The 14,473-nt window shown below is 42.4% G+C and overlaps 1 pseudogene; it reads right to left on the minus strand.

Moving 5' to 3' along the window:
* Nucleotides 1-1,682: 1,682 nt before the first annotated feature.
* LOC126297954 (G2/mitotic-specific cyclin-B3-like) lies at nucleotides 1,683-2,455 on the minus strand (annotated as a pseudogene).
* Nucleotides 2,456-14,473: the final 12,018 nt, after the last annotated feature.

Consider the following 14,473-nt stretch of genomic DNA (forward strand, 5'->3'; position numbering starts at 1 on the left):
AACGGTGTCAAACGCAACATGGATACGTTGTTCCAGTGTCTTCACATCTGGAATGGGCTCTGCATACACAGTACTTTTCAGATGGCCCCGTAACCGGGAATCGCACGGCTTGAGATCCGGTGAACGAGCATACCATGCTACTCGACCCCTTCATCCGATCCATCGACCAGGGAAGACAGTCTTTGTAGCAAAGTATAACTGAATAAATGATCTTTAGCAAGGGAACCATGCATTTCCGGACGTAAGTTCATTAGAACTTTATTATTCCGTATCCTCTCATCATCAATCGGTAGAGTTTGTACACGGTGGAAAGAATCACCCTCTATAATGGCAAAACTCATTTACAATAACTCTCGTCTACAGTAACTAAAGGAGAACAATAAGTCAAACTGCAACGCCCTATTCAGTTAAACACTGTATTCAGTACAGAGAAGCACACCAGACGCACATACAACGAAATAACACTGGAAAATCCTATGTTTATACAGTAGATTCAATTCTGATTTAGCTTTGCATTAAAAAATTAGCCTGGGCTACTACGGAAAAATGGGGTAACGATATTTACATTGCTATGTAATAAGTGCCAAGGTGTAATACCAGCATTGTAAGTGCCGTCACTATTTTCAGTTATTACTGTGTGAACCTACTGAAATTGTTTGATGAATGTCCGCACTGCCAGTCAGTTACACACCGATATTTTAATTCCGTGAGAAATCACAGTGTCTAATCACCACTTGCAATAGACAGCTGTCTGCCCAGCGCCGTGCGTGGCTTTGACGACACACAACCTCGAAGCGTCGCCGTATTGACATGCAGCAGTACCGCCTGTTGTCTACCCGATGAGCTATTGCAAAGGTCGATTTGTAGTAGGTCTCACTGTTCATAAGTGTCGCCCGCCACAGGTGATGTATCATGGAATGATAGAATCATTATTCAACACAGGTTCTTTGCACTGCACTCAGACGAGTGTACATACTATGTTCGTATAGCGTTGATGGCCTGGAGTCTCCACCTGTGTTGCAACTCTTTTCAGGTGATTGCACATTAGGTGACTTGCGTGTCAATGATGAAGATGAAATGGTGATGAGGGAACACAACACCCAGTCTCCGACTGGAGAAAATCTCCTACTTGGCCAGGAATCGAACCAGGATCCGCTGCATGGCAGTCAGACGCACTGACCACTTGTTTCTTTGTTTGTTTCTTTTTTTTAATCACAAAGGAAATTTTTTACACTATTTACGGAATTTCTCGCATTCATTTGTCATAAATACGTAAAATTGTAAGTTTTTACGATGGGATCAGCAATGATGGTGAGTAGTGGTGCCAACCAGCAGATTCATAAATTTAAGGAAGAATTGTGTTAGCAGTGCTATGCTGGCAATACAAAAATGACTTAAAAGTACACACACGACTGATTACATTCATTTCGAAAAAATTATTTTCAAAAAACTTAAAATGCAGCACTGAAATATGTACATCTAAAACTGTGTATTGATTCAAAGTAAAGAATATAAAAACGTTTTTACGTTGGAAGTATCACTCTCTAATTGTATAAAGCCTCAGTTAATGTCTATTAATAACAGACTTTGTAAAACTTGTAATGAGAGAGAAAACAGTAAACAATGAATAACTGAACAACAATGATTACTGCAGTGCACCTCCACAATGGCATTTGTGTTCATCACAGGTTGAGTTCCACTAATACTGGTTCTTTGGCAACTTCAGAAAATATCTTGTGGGAATATTTGTTTCTTACTGTGGACAACGATTTCTTCGGCTTCATCTTCAACATATCATTCAATTAATAACCAGATCCTTGATTTCTTCAAGACTCTAATCAGAATAATACTGAATGGTTTTTGTCCACCCTGATATTTCTTTCATTTCTAAATCTAGTACTACAGCAACTGCAGCCAACTTTGAATGCTATTCGGATAGAAATGTATATTCCGTAAGAGAGAGTTCAAGGATGTAACGTGCCAATGTGAGAACTGGTTGCGTTACTTTGGAACATCTTTCGTATCTCCTAACAAATATGTATGAGAGTGGGATGCCCAATTCAAATCCTACATTATTCAAGATATTTATTTCCATCATTATGAGTTCATTCTTGTCATAAGCTATATCACATATATATGACGCTTCATAGAGCATTGGGGCCATTAATTCATCATATTTACTGGCAACAAAGATGGCAGTTGCACCAACTAATTATAAAATTTCGTTGGATACAGTAACCTTTGACAGATATAAATCTGTAAGGTTAACAGCAAAGTATAATGTTTGATGGTTAAGCTCAAAATTCTCTTGTATTTCCACCACCCAGTTGACAAGCACAGTGTTTATACCGGTTGGCCTGTCCATGTAGTTACGAATTACAAACTTTGCTTCTCTTTCTTTGAGGTAACTGACTACATCCATAGCATATTCTGGACCATGTACTGAGTCACCCATGTTTTCTGCATGAAAGTTTTCAACACTAGGTGGAGGTAGTGGTGCTTTATTCGTTTGCTCATCTTTTGTAGTCAGTTTTTTATTGGGCCATCCAAGTTCTTCCACAGCTGTAGAATACAGCTCATTGTCAGTCGAATCTTACGATTTCACATGAACGGAAGGTAGAACTTCTGTTTTGTCACATATGGGTTTCCAAAATGAGCTTTGGTGCGCCTTTTCAGGTTTTATGTTTGCTTTCGCCATTTGCACTTTTAGAGGGAATGTTGGAATATTATTTCTGACAGTTTTTTTATGTGGCATAGTAGCCCTATTCCTATTTTCTGACTTTTTGAGGTTTTTCTTAGCAACATGATAAATCGTTTCCACGTTCTTTTCTGAGTTTCTTTTATTTTTTGCAATTTTCTTTGATAGATCAAACGCTGAGAAACATCATTTCGCTTTGAAGTCTCGTCAACCAATCTCACATCAGAGTTCTTTTTCGTGCGTTTACTAACTGATCTTTTCAACATTGATGTATCACCAAGAGATTTTTTTATGCTGTTTTTTTTTGGTGCCGCATTCAACATGCAGATGTTACGCGCACGAAAAATACGATGGAGAAGTCAGGATAGAAGCTATTCCCAGCGGTACTGCTGTTTTCTGCGGCACTACAGCACAGAACTAATTAGAAGTGGTACACAGAAATACTACTCAGTCTGCAACCCTATGCAGATTTTGCACAGCTTTCGAAATTCTGATTACTATTAAGATCACATGCGAATGGTTGAACCTTGGTCACTCAGCTGAGGGGACAGACCCTGAAACGAGTATACCAATGCAGTCGAAGCTCCTAGCTCCGTGCTGCGTAGGCTCTGTCTGACGTCACACAACAATAAGAATATTTGTCAGACTTTATTCCAAGTCACTCACATTTTTCAAGTGAAAAATCGGCACCTCTTCACCGAAGATCACGTGTTCAGTAGTACACATCGCTTGTATCACGCCCAGGGGATAAAACTTCCTAAAAGCAACTGGTCTTTCTCATTTCGAATGCTGAACAAAATCACACAAACACAGGGTCGAGAGTCAGATATTTTATGAATGCATGCCTAAGCCCTGCGTACCCGTTTTTCTCACAGTGTCTGTTCTTTTGCTTCTGACGCTACCTGCTATACACACAATCCTCCAATGTTCATCATTTCACAGGTAGGGGAAGCACTCACACAAGAGGATACTCTTGCTTCTCCCACTGTCACCAATGTTTGTCATTTAACAGGTTGGGGAGACACTCGATGAGATCCAACTTTCTCTGGTACGATCCCAATATATCCTGTTAATCGAGGTCTGTAAATCTGGTCTGACTGATCACTAATAATATTATCAAAATGATCGACATACTAATTTACTGGCACTTTGGTCATGTAGCTTAATTGAATGTACTGAAGTGTATTGTCGTAACGTTTACCACTCATTTCAGATACTTGTATTACTGCACATGAAATCCAGCATTCAAACAGACTGTCAGAAATTTCGGCGAGTGGAACATTTCTTGCAATTAGAATTAATCGGTTCTAGTGGCATTACAAGTTATTTTCACGAGCATATGCGTGAATAACCGTAACGCGGGTGTTCGAAGATTTGGCGGTACGATAAAGTATCTCCGCTCCTGAAATTTGTTTGGAATTTTCAGATGAATCACTGCCCAGTATACTTTGCGTCTCCCATAACCATCGCGGTTTGGTTCATTGTTGTTCTCGTCACATGACACACGATTTCGGAATTATCACTCCTAAATAAATAACCGATACTTAACCGTCAACACTGATGTGAAATACATAACTTCTGTGGTTAGAATTTTAAGTATTTCGACAAAATACTGTAAATGTGTTCTTCAGCTGTGGCATCGAGGCTGCATGATACACGCACATCTACATCTACATCATACTCCGCAAGCCACCTTATGGTGTGTGGCAGAGGGTACACAAACAGAACCCTCCAACCCCATTCCACTCGCGAATAGCGCTTGGGAAGAATGTTTGTCGGTAATCCTCTGTATTGGCTCTAATTTCTCGAATTTTCTCCTCATGGTCATGACGTGAGACGTAAGTAAAGGGAAGTACTCTACTCGCCATTAAAATTGCTACACCAAGAAGAAATGCAGAAGATAAACGGGTATTCATTGGACAAATATATTATACTAGAACTGACATGTGATTACATTTTCACGCAATTTGGGTGCATACATCCTGAGAAATCAGTACCCAGAACAACCACCTGTGGCCGTTATAACGGACTTGATACGCCTGGGCATTGAGTCAAATAGAGCTTGGATGGCGTGTACAGCCCATGCAGCTTCAACGCGATACCACAGTCCATCAAGAGTAGTAACTGGCGTATTGTAACGAGCCAGTTGCTCGGCCACCATTGACCAGAAGTTTCCAGTTGGTGAGAGACCTGGAGAATGTGCTGACCAGGGCAGCAGTCGAACAATTTTTGTATTCAGAAACGCCCGTACAGGACCTGTAACATGCGGTCGTCCATCATCCTGCTGAAATGTAGGGTTTCGCAGGGATCAAATGAAGGGTAGAGCCACGGGTCGTGACACATATGAAATGTAGCGTCAACTGCCGTCAATGCGAACAAGAGGTGACCGAGACGTGTAACGAATGGCTCCCCATACCATCACGCCGGGTGATACGCTAGTATGGCGATGACGAATACAAGCTTCCAATGTGCGTTCACCGCGATGTCTCCAAACACGGATGTGACCATTATGATGCTGTAAACAGAACTTCACCCGGAAAAATGACGTTTTGCCATTCGTGCACCCAGGTTCGTAGTTGAGTACACCATCGCAGGCGCTCCTGTTTGTGATGCAGCGTCAAGGGTAACCGCAGCCATGATCTCCGAGCTGACAGTCCATGCTGCTGCACATGTTGTCGAACTGTTCGTGCAGATGGTTGTTGTTTTGGAAACGTCCCCCTCTGTTGACTCAGGGATCGAGACGTGGCTGCACGATCCGTTACAGCCATGCGGATAAGATGCCGGTCATCTGGACTGCTAGTGATACGAGACCGTTGGGACCCAGCACTGCGTTCCGTATTACCCTCCTGAAGCCACTGATTCCATATGCTGCTAACAGTCATTGGATCTCGACCAACACGAACAGCTACGTCGCGATACGGTAAACCGCAATTGCGATAGGCTACAATCCGACCTTTATCAAAGTCGGAAACGTGATGGTACGCATTTCTCCTCTTTACACGAGGCATCACAACAACGTTTCACCAGACAATGCTGGTCAACTGCTGTTTGTGTATTAGAAATCGGTTGGGAAGTTTCCTCATGTCTACACGTTGTAGGTGTCGCCACCGGCGCCAGCCTTGTGTGAATGCTCTGAAAAGTTAATCATTTGCATTTCACAGCATCTTCTTCCTGTCGGTTAAATTTCGCATCTGTAGCATGTCATCTTCGTGGTGTAGCAATTTTAATGGCCAGTGCTGTAAATAGTACCGAACTTTGAATCGGAATCGGATGATTTATCATAGCACTGGCCAACATCATGATGTAGTCGTGAGAATAATTTTGTAAAGAAACTTCTAGTTAAAATTTACCATTGTCGTGTTTAGGGTTATTTCACTTTTTGACGAGATGCTTTCGTTTGACACTTGTCGTAACATTCTCACATTGTAAACCGTGTAAATGCGTGTATTTTTGTGATAAGATTGCAACAATAAACCAAAAATATTTTCAGCTTACACAGTTGTTGCTCTGTCCTCAAAACCTTACACAGTGAATCTGAGTCTGGCATCTGCTTTTCCCACTATTTGGCTTACACTGTAGCGCCAAAGAAACTGGTATAGATATGTATGTTCCAATACAGGCATATATAAACTGGCAGGAAACGGCGCTACGTGGGCAACGCCTATATAAGACAACAAGAGTTTGTCGCAGTTGTTAGATCGGTTACTACTGCCACAATGGCAGGTTATCAAGGTTTAAATGAGTTTGAACGTGTTGTCGTAGTGGGGGTATGAGCGATTGGACACGGCATCTCCGAGGTAGCGATCTAGTGGGGATTTTCCTACACGACCATTTCACAAGTGTACCATGAATATCAGGAATCCAGTAAAACATCAAATCTGCAACATCGCTGTGGCTGGAAAAAGATCCTGCAAGAACGGGAGCAACGATGGTTGAGGAGAATCGTTCAACATGACAGAAGTGAAACCCTTCCGCAAATTGCTGCAGATTTCAATGCTGGGCCATCAACAAGGGTCAGCGTTCTAACCGCTGAACGAAACTTCATCGATATGGGCTTTATGAGCCAAAGGCCCACTCGTGTACCATTGATGACTGAACGACACAAGGCTTCATGTCTCGGCTGGGCCCGTTGACACCGAAATTGGGCTGTTGTTGACTGGAAACATGTTGCTTGGTCGGAAAAGTCTCGTTTCAAATAGTATCGAGTGGATGGACGTGTATAGGTATGGAGACAACCTCACGAACCCATGTACAGTGCGTGTCAGCAGGGGACTGTTCGAGCTGGCGGAGGCTCTGTAATGGTGTGGGGCGTGTGCAATTGAAGTTATATGGGACCCCTGATACGTCTAAATACGACTCGGACAGGTGATATGTACGTATGCATCCTGTCTTGGGTTTGGGTTTGGGTTGTTTGAGGAAGGAGACCAGACAGCGAGGTCATCGGTCTCAGTGGATTAGGGAAGGACGGGGAAGGAAGTGGACCGTGCCCTTTCAAAAGAACCATCCCGGAATTTGCCTGGAGCGATTCAGGGATATCACGGAAAACCCAGATTAAGATGGCCGGACGTGGGATTGAACCGTCGTCCTCCCGAATGCGAGTGCAGACTCTAACCATCCTGTCTGATCACCTGCATCCATTCATGTCCGTTGTGGATTCTGACGGATTTGGGCAATTCCCGCAAGACGCCGTGACACCTCACACGTCCAGAAATGCTCCAAAGTGGCTCCAGGAACACTCTTCTGTGTTTAGACACTTCCACTGGGTACGAAACTCGCCAAACATGAATATTTTAGAGCATATCTGGGATGCCTTGCAAGGTGCTCAGAAATGATTTGGATCCCCACGGACTCTTACGGATTTATAGACAGCCCTGCATGATTCATACTGTCAGTTCCCTCCAGCAGTACTTCAGGCAGTAGTCGAGTTCATGCCACGTCGTGTTGCGGCACTTCTGCGTGCTCGCAGGGGCCCGACCCTAGATTAGGCAGGTGTACCAGTTTCTTTGGCTCCTCAGTGTATATCATCATTCCTTTTAAGGTCTCTCCGAATAGTTACTCCTAGATATTTTAAGACAGATACGGTTTCCGGCAGTTTGTTATCAACAGTGTCGCTACATAGTAGTGGATTTCTTTTGCTATGTGCAATATGTTACATTTACATACGTACAGCATCAACTGCCAGATCCTGCACCATTCATCAATTCTCTGGAGATCATTTTGCAACTCGTCACTGTCTTCTCGCGTTGCTACTTTATTACCGACTACCATATCACCTGGGTACAGCCTCAGAGAGTATCTGATGCTTTCTACTAGACGTTTTATAGATATTTTAAACTATCATAGTTCTTTGGGGTACAGCGGAAATAGCTTCAACATTTGTTAATTTTGTTCCGTTAAGAGCGACGTGTTGAGTTCTGTGTGCAAGGCAGTCCAGAATCCAGTCACAAATACAATATTCGATAAGCTCATCTTTTTTTTTCACTAAACGGCAGTGCGGAACGGTATGAAATGCCTTCCTGAAGTCAAGGAACACGACATCAACCAGAGCGCCATTGTCTACGGCGCTGTGGATCTCATGGAGGAACAGAGTGAGCTTAGTTTCGCAGGATTTCTGTTTGCGGAATCCATACTAATTTTTATGAAGGAGATTTTCTTTGTTCAAGAATGTCATAATTCTTGAGCAATAAAACATGTTCCATAATTCTACAACGTATTGACGTCAGCGATATAGATGAATAATTAGGTGGATCTGTCCCACTACCCCTCTTAAAATCAGGTATGACCTGTTCTTTCTTCCAGTCGCTAGGTACCCTTCGTTGCTTAAGCGATCTACGATAAATCACTGCTAGAAGGGGAGCAAGTTCTTTCGCATAATCTTTGCAGAATCTTATAGGTGTCTCACCTGGTCATGACGCTTTTTCACTACTGAGCGAATGTAGTTATTTTTCTATTCCGATATCGGTTTACCTCAATATCTGCAATTTTGACGTTCATTCGATGACTGAAAGGAGGAACCGTATTACGAGATTCTGCGGTGAAACAATTTTGGAAGACCAATTCAGTATTTCGGCCTTCTCTTTGCCGTCTTTCGTTTCGGTGCCAGTGTGGTCACTGAGTGAATGAATAGACGATTTTGACCTACTTACTGACTTTATATGCGAACATTTTTAGGTTAGGCTTTACCGTGTCTGTTACTGACATTAAATGAAACAACAAGTTTACTGTTACCAGTCACCGTGACTGTTAACAGTAAATTTGTTGTTTCTACTTACTGATTTTACATACGATCAAAACCTCTTAGTGTTTTTACTCAGATCAGTCGACGTCGCTTTACTTTCAGAGTCACTCTTTATTCACATTAAGTGCTGAGTGCTATTGACAAGGGATTTCAGATCGATTCCATATTCCTGGATTTCCGGAAGGCTTTTGACACTGTACCACACAAGCGCCTCGTAGTGAAATTGCGTGCTTATGGAATATCGTCTCAGTTATGTGAATGGATTTGCGATTCCCTGTCAGAGAGGTCACCGTTCGTTGTAACTGACGGAAAGTCATCGAGTAAAACAGATGTGATTTCAGGCGTTCCCCGAGGTAGTGTTATAGGCCCTTTGCTGTTCCTTATCTATGTAAACGATTTGGGAACAAACTGAGCAGCTGTCTTCGGTTGTTCACAGATGACGCTGTCGTTTATCGACTAATTAAGTCATCAGAAGATCAAAACAAACTGCAAAACGATTTAGAAAAAATATCTGAATGGTGCGAGAAATGGCAGTTGACCTTAAATAACGAAAATTGTGAGGTCATTCACATGAGTGCTAAAAGGAACTCGTTAAACTGCGGTTACACGATAAATCAGTCTAATCTAAAAACTGTAAATTCAATTAATACCTAGGTATTACAGTTACGAACAACTTAAATTGGAAAGAACACATAGAAACTGTCGTGGGGAAGGTTAACCAAAGGCTGCGTTTTATTGGCAGGACACTTAGAAAATGTAACAGACCTACTAAGGAGACTGCCTACACTTCGCTTGTCCGTCCTCTTTTAGAATACTGCTGCACGGTGTGGGATCCTTACCAGATAGGACTGACAGAGTACATCGAAAAAGTTCAAAGAAAGGCAGCACGTTTTGTATTATCGCGAAATATGGGAGAGAGTGTCACAGAAATGATACAGGATTTGGGCTGGTAATCATTAAAAGAAAGGCGTTTTTCGTTGCGACGGAATCTTCTCACGAAATTCCAATCACCAGCTTTCTCCTCCGAATGCGAAAACATTTTGTTGACGCCGACCTACATAGGGAGGAACGATCACCACGATAAAATGAGGGAAATCAGCTCTCGTACGGAAAGATATAGGTGTTCATTCTTTCCGCGCGCTATACGAGGTGGAATAATAGAGAACTGTGAAGGTGGTTCGGTGAACCCTCTGCCAGGCACTTAAATGTGATTTGCAGAGTATCCATGTAGATGAACACTTCCCTCATTGCTCTCCTTTAGGTCATTTTCACTTCTGTTCCGGCGTAACGACAAGCGCCGGCACGGAGGTCAGGAACGATAGAGCAGAGCGGGCTGTGAGACGACGTCAGCCAATAGCACGCTGACTAGGTCGTCACCGCGACGGGAGAGGTCTCTATACGGAGAGAATAAAAGCGACGCGCCGCCTACCCTCGGCTGCACTAGAAGAGAGGTCTAGAAGGGTCGCCCTAGTAGAGGTGCTCTAGAAGAGCCGTGACTTGCGATCAATTACTTGCATGGACAATGTATATTTCGAAGGACCCTGATTAATTACATGTCGCCCACTGTTTGCGACAACTTGTTGTAAATACAAAGTTAAGTACTGTCAATTCAGTTACTGTCATAAACTCCAGTAATATGATGTTGTCTAGCTATCTGAGAAAACAGCTTCCTACGACCCTTGTAAGTAGGCTGTTTAGGTTTTTATGTTGGTAGCATCACGTAGCGCTCCGTATGAAAATCACTGGCTGTGCTGTGTGTAGTCTGTGGCTGGTTGGCATTGTGTCTAACTTTTGAAGATTTTGTTCCATTTTGTCTAACTTTTGAAGCGTTTGTCCCACTTGTTGGATTAACTGTAATAACAATGCACTGATGTCTGAAACATGTTCCTCAGTGCTATTCGGCAGTACCTTTGAACCGGCAATATTCGCATTTTGAAAAGCAGAAAATGTGTCTTGACTTATTTGAGAAAATGGTGAGGACGCAAAGCCCTAATCTACAGTATTTGCAAGATTGTGTCCTCTCATTTCGGAATCCTGAGGCGAGGTGTTGCCGTCCGATCGATCGATAATGCTTCCCTGTTCACTAATTGTTTTACTGTCTACACCATTATTTGCAACCCACTCCTTTTCCCTATGCACAATTACCAAATTACAATGTTGAACATTAGTTAATTCATTACACGGTGGCGCTAACACACTACTCTCATATTTACTGTCATTTCTCAGTTTACTTTGGAGCGTAGTATTACGTTTTTCCCGTGCCATAATTATCACGTATTTCACACGATAACAAGAACAGCACAATCTGAAGAGCAAAAATAAGAAAACACATTACCATAGCACTGAAAATGATATCTAGTTAATTGCAAGCGCAGCTGCGAAATAATTGGTGCAAATCTACATGCATGCCACAACTGTTTTACTGTACAACAATCAAAAACTACTACTACAAAGGGAATTCTCTCTACAGTTACGCTCTAGCAATAAACAATAGCTACACTAAATACACAAATTACAAGAAAACATCCGAAGATTCCAGTGAGGTATCCTCGGCTAAGGGTCGACATATCAAACGTCCCCTTAGAAAGATTATAAATGACTTTGCTGATAAACCTCTTACGTTATTTGATTTTCAAACAGCTGAGCAGAGCTCGAAGTACTCAGACATTATTCTCTTTACTTAATTTGATCAACACTAAACAATTTAACATTCAATAATCCCTATAAAAGAATGGCCCTGACTAACAATAACCTATACCGTTCATGAATCACTTACCTTAGAAAAACCTTCGTTACTCGAACTACTGCAATCAATACAGCGAGCTCCAGTACTGCCAGCTAAATAAAAGATTCAAACTACAGAAGGCACTAACTACTGATAGTCATAGTTAGCAAATGAAAGATTTTGATAGAGAACAAACAATGTATTTACATATGTGTGCGCATATATATAAGTTCATGATATACAGTATTACAAATTTACTCTTTCTGATGGAAACACGTCCAGATCGTCCGCTCTCAAAATTCTGCCATCTGTCTCCCCACATCCACCACAGCTGGCTGCTCACCTCTAAATGCGCAACGCTACGCGCTGTTCACATCCAGCTGCCCAACACTACAATAGCGAATATTCCAACAATCCCAACCAGCCACAGACTACACACAGCACAGCCAGTGATTTTCATACACAGCGCTACGTGACGTTACCAACATAAAAACCTAAACATCCTACTTACATAGGAAGGACAACACTACTTCTTCAAGACTGCATGGAAATCCATTACTTCCGTGTGCATTCTCTATTACTGCTCAGACTTTGAGAAAAAAAAAAGAAAACTGTAATTACTATTGTGATGAATGACCAGGACTGTCTTTACGAGAACAACTTTTGCTTTTGACCAACATTGCATCCATAAGTGTGTGCATTTGATATCTTTGTTATTGTAATTATGAAAAATTTCATCGAATCATTATTGGCCACTGTCCAAAACAATTTTAAATTTTTTTGTGGGGAGCATGGGGGCTATGTAAGTAGGCTGTTTAGGTTTTTATGTTAGTAACGTCACGTAGCGCTCCGTATGAAAATCACTGTCTGTACTGTGTGTAGTCTGTGGCTGGTTGGCATTGTTGGAATATCCGCTATTGTAGTGTTGGGCAGTTGGATATGAACAGCGCGTAGCTTTGCGCAGTTGGGGGTGAGCCGCCAGCAGTGTTGGATGTGGGGAGGGAGATGGCAGAATTTTGAGAGCGGACGATCTGGACGTGTTTCCATCAGAAAGAGTAATTTGTAACGCTGTATATCTTGAACATATATATATATATATATATATATATATATATATATATATATATATATATATATATATATATAATGACTTTTGAATATTATTAAGGTAAATATATTGTTTGTTCTCTATCAAAATCTATCATTTTCTAGCTATGCCTATCAGTAGTTAGTGCCTTCAGTAGTTAGAATCCTTTATTTAGCTGGCAGTATTGGTGCTCGCTGTATTGCAGTAGTTCGAGTAACGAAGATTTTTGTAAGGTAATTGATTCATGAAAGGTATATGTTATTGTTAGTCAGGGCCATTCATTTGTAGGGATTGTTTAATGTCAAATTGCGTTACACTAAAACTATTGTGCGTCAGTTTAGTGTTGAATGGAATAACTAAAGAGAGAAATGTCTGAGTACGTTCAATTTTGCTCAGCTGTTTGAAAACCAAACAATGTAAGAGGTTTATCAGCACAGTTGTTTATAATTTTTGTAAGGAGACGTTTCACCCTGTATTACACCACTGGGCAGGATCCCTCAACTGCATTCAGCTTTTGTTTGTCTGCTAAGTCACGACACTCTATAATCGCGTTCTGTACTAACCAGTGACGACGATCGACCAGATGTGGCATCATGTATCGATTCCTCCACACAGGTGCCGTCACGTTGGTAATGGAATTGCAAGTTCCTGTTCGATGCCAGTAGCTATAACACGGGATCTGGCGGACGCCATGGAAAACGTCAGCTGAGCCACACATCCAACGGTTCTGTACTACAAGCGCCCTCTGCCGTCGCAATATTCACAGTGTGATCAAAAGTATCAGAACTCCCCTAAAAACACATTTTTCATATTAGGTGCCATCTACTGCCAGGTACTCCATATCAGCGGCCTCAGTAGTCATTAGACATCGTGAGAGAGCAGAATGGGGTGCTCTGCTGAACTCACGGACTTCGAACGTGGTCAGTTATTGGCTGTCACTGAAGTCAAACGACACCTCGCTTGGTGTAAGGAGCATAAACATTGGACGATTTAACAGTGGTAAAATGTTGTGCGGAGTGAGGAATCACGGTACACAATGTGGCGATCCGATGGTAGGGTGTGGGTATGGCGAACGTCCGGTGAACGTCATCTACCAGCGTGTTTAGTGCCAACAGTAAAATTCGGAGATGGTGGTGTTATGGTGTGGTCGGGCTTTTCAAAAAATGGTTCAAATGGCTCTGAGCACTATGGGACTTAACTTCTGAGGCCATCAGTCCCCTAGAACTTAGAAATACTTAAACATAACTAACCTAAGGACATCAGACACATCCATGTCCGAGGCAGGATTCGAACCTGCGACCGTAGTGGTCGTGCGGTTCCAGACTGTAGCGCCTAGAACCACGCGGCCACTCCGGCCGGCTCGGGTTTTTCATGGAGGGGCTTGCACCCCTTGTTGTTTTGCGTGGCACTATCACAGAACAGGCCTACATTGATGTTTTAAGTATTTTCTTACTTCCCGCTGTTGAAGAGCAATTCAGGGAAGGCGATTGTATATTTCAACACGATCGAGCACCAGTTCATAATGAACGGCCTGTGGCGGAGTGGTTACGCGACAATAACATCCCTGTAATGGACTGGCCTGCACATAGTTCTGACCTGAGTCCTACAGAACACCTTTGGAAAGTTTTGGAACGCCGACTTCGTGACAGGCCTCACCGACCGACATCGATACCTCTCCCCAGTGCAGCACTCAGTGAAGAATGGGCTGCCATTCCCCAAGTAACC

The sequence above is a fragment of the Schistocerca gregaria genome, chromosome X (assembly GCF_023897955.1).
Source record: "Schistocerca gregaria isolate iqSchGreg1 chromosome X, iqSchGreg1.2, whole genome shotgun sequence".
NCBI classification, from domain to species: domain Eukaryota; kingdom Metazoa; phylum Arthropoda; class Insecta; order Orthoptera; family Acrididae; genus Schistocerca; species Schistocerca gregaria.